The following is an 11,609-nucleotide window of genomic DNA, read 5'->3' as shown; positions in this document are numbered from 1 at the left end:
TTAGGTTGAAAATTAGATTAGATGAAATTTAAGGCACATTTGCATATGAGCTAAAAATGTGTTTATTTCATTTCTTTGCATTTTATGAACTTTGTCCATTACAGGGAACAGGGAGGAGTAGACTGATCAAGCTTCACTGCAGCCAGGGCAGGAGCTAAACCTTATGGGATGTTGGTCCTTCTCAAGGCACACTTACACATGCCCATATTTCATTACAAGCTGACTAAAATTGATTAACTAGATAACCTAACATGCATGTTTTTTTCATGTAGAAAGAAGCCATTAGCAAAAAAAATGACAATAGGAACAAATTAATACAAGTTCAGGCATTTACAACATTGCCAACATGCAACTCATTTTTACTGCTATGAAGTATTTTTACATACAATTGTTTTTGTCAATGGGTTTTATTTTTTCTTTGTCAGATGTTTTAAAACATTATAGATATTGTCGCAGGTAGCTGGGGGGGCGACCTGGCCGGGACGCCCTGGAGGACCAGAAAACCACCCTGGTTCCTTTGGGGGCCACGGGTACAGAGCTTTGAAGCTCAACCCTGTAGGGGCCCGTGGTCACCGCCAGGGGCGCCCCAATGCCTTGGGAGCCCTGGACCTCAGCACTTCTGCCACACCCGGAAGTGCTGTGGGGGAAGAGAGGCAGGGACGCCCGGAGTGATTCCAGGGATGCAGCCGGCACTTCTGCCACACTGGGGCGTGTCGATGGAAGATTGCCAGGAAACACCTGGAGCACATCCGGGTGATTATAAAAGGGGCCGCCTCCCTTCATTCAAGACTTGAGTCGGGTGGAAGAGGACGAGGTCTCTGGAGGAGGCAAGGAGGCGGCCTGAAGAGTAAGGCATTTGAGTTGGCCTGGACTTTGGGGGATTTTGGGGGTTTGTGGTGCACTTAGAACTGTACATAATGTATAATAAACGTGTTGTGGGTGACTTGAACGTGTCCGCCTGTCTGTGTCCGGGCCGGCTCCACAATACATACTAGCTGAAATACCCGGTGTTGCCCGGGAGGAAAATAAAGTTTTTTTTTTAATTGTTTGAGAAAAATATAATTAAAAAAACACAACTTGACAGATTAATTCTTGTTTTGTGGTGTAGTAATAAGTTTTTACATGCAGAATTTTTGACGAAAAAAAGGTCAATTAAATTAATATTATGATCAGGTTGATTTAATTCTATTACCACTACAACATTGTTGCAATAAGAATAATTCAAGATGAAAATAGAGTTAACAAAAACTAATATTAAATGACAAACAAATCATACTACAGATTTTTCCTGATAAAACTGTCGGTTGCTTTTTCGGAGCACTCCAGAAATGTTTGGAGCGTCAACTGGATGATAACATACATATAAGATCGCAACATTGTTACAGTCTGCTTTACATATAAGATTGCGGCTAATTGTTGGAGAGGTGTTCATTGGAAGGTGCTTTGTGGAATAAAAACTCTTTATTTTATTTATATTCTTATATTGTGGACTGTAATGCTGTGTTGGGGTTCTCTGGCACCCCTTGTGGTTACTAAGCATCAACTGTATGATAACGTGCATACAAGACCGCAAGATTGTTACAGTCTTCTTTATACAGTATATATATATATATATATATATATATTTTTTTTTTTTTTCAAGACTATATATTCAGGCATTAATGCATGTGATTAATGAGTTATAAATTTCACCAATTACATTTTTCAGCGCAACCCCTTACACATTAATTTAATCCAGTTAATTTCACACGTTGTTGATGAAGCCGATAAATCCAAGTCTATAAAGAGTATTAGCGAGTCACCATGTTGTATCTAGTTAAGTCTCCCTCTGCCAAAAATATCAAATCAAACCTCAGAATCAGTGACATTTCACAATCTGGGCTTGCAATGGATTGAATCAAGCACAATGATTTGATTCTTTTAAGGTGTGGAGATCAGAATATACACAAAGAATCACACAGATGTGCCTTTATACATAAAATATGTATAATTTTACAGCTTTTTCTTAAACTTATAGTCTCAGTGACTTTTTTCTCATGTGTATAGCATGCATCCTCCCAAGTACAAAGAATCACTAGTGGAAGGGTATAGGACGATTAACCTGTGATAAGGATAATGAAAGCTGATACATGTTTTAAAGCATGTACGTGTCTCATAATATAAAACAATACACTTTCATATTAATTCTTTTATTGAACTGAAAATAAAGGGGGGACCAAAAGTGATAGCTAGGTCACCAATTTGGTCCCGTTGTAATTGCATTTATCAGTGAGGAATAAGAACTCATGCCTTAAATTATTCTTGTCACTCATAATATAGATAGAATAAATCTTCACATTATTTCCTTATGTTAATGGCAAATAAAGTGTGTGTGTTTCAAAATTGATTGGTAGGTTATCAAGTTTGGTCCCCTCCATAATGTAATGTACAGTAACATTAAGGAATAAGAAATCATATTTTAAAGCATTCATGTGTTTCATAATATAAAAGTAATACACCCTCACTTTAATTCTTTGTTAAACTTAAAAATAAAGGGGGGGGGGGGGGGGCGGCAAAATTGATGGACAGATAATTAGATATGGTTCCCCCTATATTTTAATGTATCTATATGGAATAAAAAATCAATTAGTACAAATTGTTATATCATTCTTTCTTATCAGTCTTTCATAATATATAAACAACAAACCTACACTTAATTTTCTTTTTTTGAATTGAAAATAAAGGGTGAACCAAAACTGATTGGTGGGTCATAAAGTTTAATCCCCCCTATAAATGATTGTAGCAGTAAGGAATAAGAAATCAGTTGATACCCATTTTAAAGCATTTGTGTATCTTATATTGTACAGTAAAAGGAACAAATCTTTATTTTTTTTTTAAAAGAGAAAAAAGTGGGGGTGGGGCAGATTTGATGGGTAGGTTTGGTCCTGTCTCTTACTGATGTATTCAGAAGGAACAGATAATCACTCTACAATGCAATATATAAACAGATTCGATACAAGCAGTAGTTCCCATACATGCATCATATGACACAACACAAATGATCAAATACCATTTTTTACCTTTCAGATCTATCCTTTACAAATTCTTTTAAAATAAAGGCATACAGTATGCTGTTTAATCCAGTTTCAAGAACTGATTTCAATGAGATTAATAGAAGTTACTTTACAACATATATAGAGTAGACTTTGCATGTCAAAAGCAGGTTTACCAGAGTCCTTTACCAACTTCATGGCAATTTCCAATCTTAAATCAGCAAGACAAAAAACAAAAAGCATACCAGTTCACTTGCTAATATTTTTTTTTTCAAGAAACTATATGTTTATAAGGATGTTTATATTCTTGGCACTGTTCGTAACTGTTTATCATTTTATTCTTTGCATAGGGTAACTCTGAATAATGTCCAGATCAGTGTTAAAACAAAACATTTATGAATGAGTTAAAGAAGTACGGACACTTTATGAGCTCCTGAAAGTTAGTGCCAAACAAGTGTGTACTGTTCTTGAGTACACACTGCTGGGGTGCCAAATGGGTTGTCCCTTTTAATAACGGTGCTGGCAAGGTAAAAATAAACAACCCTACATTGGCACAAAAAAGAGCAAAGCAGTTATTATTAGACTGTAGGGCATCCAAAATAAAAGTTAATGTAGCTCTGAAAAGTGGCCAGTATTTAAGTTGGAGCTCCATCCAGCAATCTGCTTTTTCCTAAATGAGACACCACCTTCCTGAAGCATCTCGGTCTTTCAGTCCTAGAATAGAGTGGGATGGAGTCAGTTGCCTTCATTGGGCACCTTCTCAAAGATGTGGGTGGAAAAAGAGACTACTATCAGGGACAGCACCCCCTTGTGTTCAGTGTGGTAGTGCTAACCTCTGATGAGCTCTGAAGGTGGCCCTTTGACCAGCATACGTGACAGTACCTTTAAAACAAATGTATCACATTATGTTCCACCTGGCTGACATTAATGTGGAACAGTCTCACAAGACCACCATGGCAAAGTAATCTCCTTTTTCTCATGAAGGTTGTGAAATTAAAGACCAACACTGCACTAACTATTTACTTGATCCATTTTTTTCAGTTGATTAACATTGCAAAATAAGAATTATGTGCACTATATAAATCTGAGCCCTGCGGTGGGCTGGTGCCCTGCCCGGGGTTTGTTTCCTGCCTTGCGCCCTGTGTTGGCTAGGATAGGATATAGCGGGTTGGATAATGGATGGATGGATATAAATCTGAGGCTAATGATGTTGGTCTCCAAACACTACTTTATTATTTGCTAATTCTATCCAAGTTAAACCTAAAACACCAGATTTTAATTAGGCTGAGTGTATTATTTGTATTTCAGAGACTGAACATTTGTTGAGCAAACTCAAATTGCTTATAGCACTTGGCCTACCCGCCGTTTATTTCCAGTTCAAACTAACCATTAAAGTGTAGGTTTGTTCTTTTTATATTATGAGAGACAAGATTTATATCAAACATTTCTGAACTGTTTTCATATTCCTTATTGCTACAGTACATTCAGTTATAGGGGGGACCAAATTTGATGACCTGCTGTAACCATCGCTTTTGGTCCTCCCTTTATTTTCAATTCAAAAAAAGGAAATAAAGGCAAGGTTTGTTCTCTAGACAACAATGATATAAAAACTTGTATCAAATGATTTATTATTCCTTATTAAATCATTAAATTATAGGGGGGACCAAATCTGATGACCTTCCCATCAAATTAGTTAGCCACTTGTAGGGGGCATTGCAGCACCCCAAACACAACCACACAAACACAAGGCCTCAGTGAAAACTTAAGGTTTATTATTAACGTTTACCTTACAAATGGCTTCTTTTCCAATATAGCCCACCACAAATTATAATTCTTTCACTCTCTTTCGCTTGTTCCTCTAGTACTCCCAGGTGAGCGTTGCCTCTCTCCTCTCTGACTTGCCTGGAAATGTTGTGATTTCTTTAATCTTGGAGCCAGGAGTACTTCTGGTGGTTGGGCAAAGCCTGATGGAAGTACTTCCGGGTCAATCATAAGTCTTAGAAAGTAGGGATTACTAATCCAAATAGCTCCTCTTGGTGCACCCCATGAAATACAACCGGGCTGCCCCATGAAACTACAACTACCATTATGTCCTGCAGGTATTTGTGTAGGAACACCCACTTGGGTGTGCTGCCTTCTAGCGCATTGTGGTAGCCTCTGTTCTGAATCCATTGTCTCCCCTATTCTTCCCAGATGGTTAACAAATCGTTTCCTGTCCCAGGCGAGATGGACGCCAGCCCATGCTTACTGTCTGTTACAGTACCCCCACCCCCTTAGCTGTGCCCTAGTAGGTGCAGTTCCAAATCACAGGAGTTGGGGTTCTGTCCTGACCATGCACTATGTACCTGTATGGATGAGAGAGATTACGGTTAGCAGAAAAATATGACTGCTGACATTTGTTTCGGCTTCCCTTCTGTGTAAAATGGAGCTGGTTGTTCTTACCCCAGGTCTTTGACAGTCCCAGCAGAGGATAATGCTTCCATTCGTGCCCCCACGTTTGACATTCAAAACGCTTTCCCCCACATCTGATATATTTCCCATAACGGTTCTTAACATGCCTTTTCTATAATCTTACTCAGCTCACCACCTGACCCCAATTTGCCATGGTTTAACAAGCCTGAGTTAAGTGGAGACCTTTGGTCATCATTCAAGACCTTGACTCTCCCACTGTTGGGAGAGCCTCTTGGGCCGTCCGCCTGTTTATGTGGCAGTTTAATTGTCTGGGAGCCTCCATGAGTTAAAGAGGACCCACGTGACATCTGCACTGCCTTTACCACTTGTAAGTTTGCCCTCTGTATATTTGGTTGTGTTAATCACCCTGTAGGAATAAGAGTTACTTGGACTACTATATTAATACCAGTGTCCTTTCATTTTTTATACCTGCTTCTCTATCCGCTTTGATCTCTTCTGTCTGCATTGGCATTTCCTGGGTGGGAGGTCAAAGCATCGGCCTGTTAACAAGCAACACCTTTCATAAGTGAAGGAACAGCAGCTACTTGATTCCCATCACTCATGTCCGGGACCCATTTGCCTTTGGTTCCTTTATTTTCACCCTTCCTAACCTCAGTAATCTGGGTAATGGCTTCCACAGCTCAAGGTTTAGTCATGGACAATTTATCACGTGGGACACCATGGTACATGGTTCCCTTCACTAACGTTCAGGACCTCGTTATCCTGTGTACCAACTTGCTCTACAGCACAGGAAGGTATAGCCAAATAGCACTTGTATAGCCAAATCAGGTTTAGGCATAGGTCCTATTCCTAGCTGCCGTAAGTATTTTTCCACCACCTATTTTCTATATTCTATATTTTCTAAATTTTCAAGCCTCAACAACATTGTTTCAAGTTTGTTTAACAGTGTGCGAAGCAGCACTAACAACATTTTGAGGTCTCCTGCATCAATCCGTTCTTGCAGTGGAGAAGAACTTTGGGTATTGTCATTGCTCCTCCTGTAGTTGGACAGAAAGTATGCCCTCTGTGCCTGCTCTATCTAGTTTCACATATCTTCCTGAGATCTGGAGTTTAGGTAGTCACTCTGGTCTCAATTTAATGTCGAAATCCAGACACATTCCTCTCTGTATTGTATGTGGATATCTGTATAAATTACGTTTTTCTTTTAGATGGTTACTTCTTGTAGTTCACAAGGGCTGCCTGCTTTGCCTCAATGACAGAAAATTCAACATCTGCCGAGTCCAGACATTTCCTTATTTTTTTGCCAAAGGTGTCCATGGGCTCTGGTGCAGATTGCTCAAATGATATGGGGTAGTTCTGGAACACTATATTAATGGAGTGTGCAAAATGCTCAACCAGGCTGAGAAAGTCTGCCTCTGCAGTATTGATGACATAGCAGGCTTTCTGCTTTGAGCAATTAACTTGACCTGACTCAAGATGCATCTTACTGCAAATCAGAAAAAGGCCTGTGTCACATTCAAAACTGTGGTAGCAGTGAGTGTTTAGGACTTTGCTTAGAGATGTCACCTTTAGAATGACCATAGCCAACTGTTTCCAGCAGTTAGAAATAGGAAGCCCTCAGCAAACTATGGGTTGCGGCTTGATAGAAGAATGTGTTGAGCGAATGTTATGGTAGGAGAAAATTCCAGAAGCCCTTGAACTTTTTCATTCATGCTGCACTTTTCCAAAATGCCTAATGCTGGTGGGCCAGGAGTTCTCTTCAAAACCTTCTTGGGCAGTGAAATCACCAAGCAGGCAAAGCTGTTCTGTGACAGATGCATCTCTGATTATGGTTTCCAGCTCACTGTGGAACGGGTCCTTGGCCCTAGCAGAAGAGCAAAGTGTTAGTGGATAGATACCAAGGATGACCTGCACTCTATGTGCTGGTCCTGTTGCAGGAAGCAGTGTTTTTCATTGCAGTCATGGTAGTAGAATGTGTATATCTTTCCCTAGAAACTGCAAACTGAAAGAAGTGTAATCTCCTACAGGGTTGAAATGTCAATATCTTAGCTTCTTGAATTATAAGTCGATAATGGCTCCTTTCCTAGAGTCAACAATTTAATCTAGGACAATGGAAGGACCTAGACACATGGTCTTGATTTTCCAGCTTCCTAAGCACAGGACTGATGATTGTTTAGTACTTCTGTGTTTGCTTGGTGCAGTGTTTTCATTCTACTAATCAACTCTGAACTCTAACCTCAATGTACTGAATGAAGCGAGCAGCTTGTGGTGGGTTATAACCAGGGACTTCTCCTAATGCCATCAGAAGCAACCCATAGCACCTTTAGCTTTGGAAATTTTGTTAGCTTATCACTCATAATCAAAACATTTCATTGGCACTGGAGTAACCTCTCTAGGGTATCATCCAGGCAAGCTGCATGGAGACTCATGATAATCCTAACAATAGTCCTTCTCTTGGTATTGTCAGTGTGTGATTCAAAGGAATGCAGGTCACAAAGTTTAGCACTAACTTGAATGCATTACCATATGGAAAGATGACAAATACTTAAACCAGCCACCATCAGAGCTCTACTTCAGGTTTTCTATTAGGGCTCATTCCCTTTACCCTGCTTTTTCTAAGGCTCTCACAAAGCTGTGAAACTATTTACACAGAGCTGGAGGTTTGCCTCATGGACACCTTGGCATAGGTGCCACGGGCAAGTAGACCAAACATCTGGGGGACAAACCTCCTCTAAATTCCTTGTAGTGTAGCCAAGTGTAAGGTGGAGAAGGCAATGCATGGAGTTTAATAGGGATAGGCAGTAATGATGACTTAGGCACTGTGGGATATGGCCGGCCTGTCACCCTGGCCAACACCCCCAGGCCGCCAGATGGAGCTGTCCCTGCTGCATGGAAGTGCCCCAAATACCAGCAGGGAATCATGGACGATGGAGTTCTCCTTTACAGCCCTGCTGGATATCACAGGGGCCAACAGATGACGCTGCAGGGAGGCCCAGAGAGGAGTTTGTGCCCTATAACCCGGAAGTTCATCGTAGGCAAGTTCTGGGTTGAAGAAAAGGACTTTTTATCTGACCCGGAAATGATAAGAAATCACATGGACTGTAGGATGGGAAACACTTCCGGGTCAGGGAATATAAAAGGACTATGGGAAATCCCAGACGTGGAGCTGAGCTGGGTGGAAGGATGGCAACACGTCTGGGAGTGGAGGATTGGTTATTGTTTGTTGAATTATTGATTATTATTGAGTATTGTGGAGTGGAAGGTGCTTTGTGCACTATTATTATTATTATTATTATTATTATTAATAAAACTATTATTTGGACTTTTATCTGGTGTCTGACGTCAAGTCTGAGGGTTCAAGGGGTCACGGAGACCTCAAACTATCACAGTTGGCGTAGTCGGCAGGATTCTCTGGCCGTCGGATTTGGCAGAGGACCTGAATTTAAATAAATTTTACTGTGGACAGAACCCTGAGAAGACAACATTCAGACACACTGCAACGTCGCCAAAACCTTCCGTTTCCAAGAACGTCATGGGGAAGAAAAAACTTAAGCAGAGCGGCAGCCCAAGTGGAGGTCCTATGTTTAATATGGCCTATGCTCAAGATGAGCCATGGAGCGGTTACGCGTCTCGGGAGAGACATCCGGAGGAGGACGACTTCAAAGAGGTATGTGCCGGGGAAGCATTTGAAAACCTTTTTAAAATAACCCATTTTTTCCTGTGCACATACCTCCCAGGTGTCCACCCGGAGACTCTGCGGAAGGCAGGAAAACCTCCTGAAGACGATGGTATACGCGCATCACTGCCTGAAAATAAAAAGAAGGACTTCCGCATGTCGGGTGCTGGTGAAGGGCACGTGACCACCCCGGAAAGAGTGAGGGAAACAGACGGTACGCGTCCTGATGTTTTTGCCTTCGCCTGTAAAAAGACGGTCTTGGCCTGTTCGAAGGAGAAGGGGGAGGCGAGTGAAGCGCCGCTCGACCCACAAAAAGGTAAGGAGGGCCGAGTAATGGCTGATCGGTCTGCCGACAAATTAAAAAAGACAGACCGCAGTCCGCCGAAGAAGGCAACCCGGTCCTCAGAAAATGAAAACTCCAAATCCCAGGCTCCCTTGCGGAACCCGTCAGAGCACGTGCCAGGAGCGTGCGTGCTATTTGGCTCCCAGCCGGAGGGTAAGACTAGTAATCTCTTGAGCATGCCTCCGGCTGAATTAAATAACTTTTTTGATGTGCACGAGCTGGAGAAGTTGCTTCAGCCCATGCACAGTTTCTTGCAGATTGTGGCAACAATACAGAAGATTGTTGGAGAGTTGGGAGCCGCAGCTGAAGCGCCGTTACGAAAGGTGGATGAATACCTACGGCGGTTTGGTCGAGAGCGTCCCGTGTTATATGATTTGGCGGTACAAGTAGGAAATGCCGGTACCGTATATAATGAAATAGGGACGCAGTGTGAAACGGGCCCGCATTTGATAAGTAGCGGGTGCCAAACCACTGCGAGCCCTACAAGAGATTGTGGTGTGATGACAGAAGGGGCGGAGGAAGCGCCAGTCAAACCGGAGCAGCTGAAGAGTGCTGTCTCTCGGGGTGATGCGGTGCTGAAGACGCCGCCCCTAATTAAGGTTAAAATGATGGGCGTTCAGACAGAAAAAGGGCTCTCTTTTACTAATAGAGAGATCCAAACTGTGGAAAAGCCCCAGATTAAAAAGGAGATCCTAAAAGAGAAACGGTAGTCTCCTGATAAAGTGATGAGGGAGTAGTCACTAGGTACTGGAGGGGCGGAGGAAGTGCCAATCAAACCGGGGCAGCTGGAAAGTGCTGTTACCCGGAGCGATGTGGTGCTAATGACGCCGCCTCCTAAATTGCATAGAACAAAGGGCGTGCAAACAGCAAAGAGGCTCTTCTCCATAGAGAGCCTCAAGCTGAGCACAAGCCCCAGAGAAAGCAGGAGATCCCCAAAATAAAATACGGGTCTCCTGACACAGTAGAGAGAAGGGCGGAGTATACTGAGGCGGCTATAAAACCTCCCTTGGCGGAGAAAGGGGAGGAGTTGACGGAGTTCCCAAGGTGTTTCCAGTCACGCAGAGGGTTACAAACGGGAGGACAGCGGCTATGCTACGACTGCTGCCGGCCGGGCCACTTATGGCGAAGTTGTCCTCGGAGGACGGGGGATCAGAGGGATTTCCGATACAACGTTCCCCCTAGGTTCTCCGAGGAGTCTCGACGACGTAGCCATGGCCCGACCCATGGACCCTCATGGAGGAGGACATCCCTCGCGGGGCTGGCCGCTTCGAACCTTGGTTCTTCGCTGGGGGGGGAATACTGTGGGATATGGCCGGCCTGTCACCCTGGCCAACACCCCCAGGCCGCCAGATGGAGCTGTCCCTGCTGCATGGAAGTGCCCCGAATACCAGCAGGGAATCATGGACGATGGAGTTTTCCTTTACAGCCCTGCTGGATATCACAGGGGCCAACAGATGACGCTGCAGGGAGGCCCAGAGAGGAGTTTGTGCCCTATAACCCGGAAGTTCGTCGTAGGCAAGTTCCGGGTTGAAGAAAAGGACTTTTTCTCTGACCCGGAAGTGATAAGAAATCACATGGACTGTAGGATGGGAAACACTTCCGGGTCAGGGAATATAAAAGGACTATGGGAAATCCCAGACGTGGAGCTGAGCTGAGTGGAAGGGTGGCAACGCGTCTGGGAGTGGAGGATTGGTTATTGTTTGTTGAATTATTGATTATTATTGAGTATTGTGGAGTGGAGGGTTCTTTGTGCACTATTATTATTATTATTATTAATAATAAAACTATTATTTGGACTTTTATCTGGTGTCTGACGTCAAGTCTGAGGGTTCAAGGGGTCACGGAGACCTCAAACTATCACAGCACTCACTTCTCTTTTCACAGATCCGCAAGTAACATGTTATCCATCAGTGACACTGAAAACAAGAGATGACAAGCACACAGGCACCTCGCCAACACACCACATACATCCTTCAGTCATTTGACAGTCATGAAATAAAAATAACCAGAATTTGAAAAGCAGAAATATTTTTAATTTTACATTATTTTTTCATAGTCACCACAATTTCTATTAAAAAATCAAGAGTTATCTTGGTGTTTTTGTTACAAATGTAAATTACAATTTAGTATCAATGTATGTCATCTT

Source organism: Erpetoichthys calabaricus, chromosome 2, assembly GCF_900747795.2.
Source record: "Erpetoichthys calabaricus chromosome 2, fErpCal1.3, whole genome shotgun sequence".
Taxonomy (NCBI): Eukaryota; Metazoa; Chordata; class Cladistia; order Polypteriformes; family Polypteridae; genus Erpetoichthys; species Erpetoichthys calabaricus.
This window is presented reverse-complemented; position numbering follows the sequence as displayed.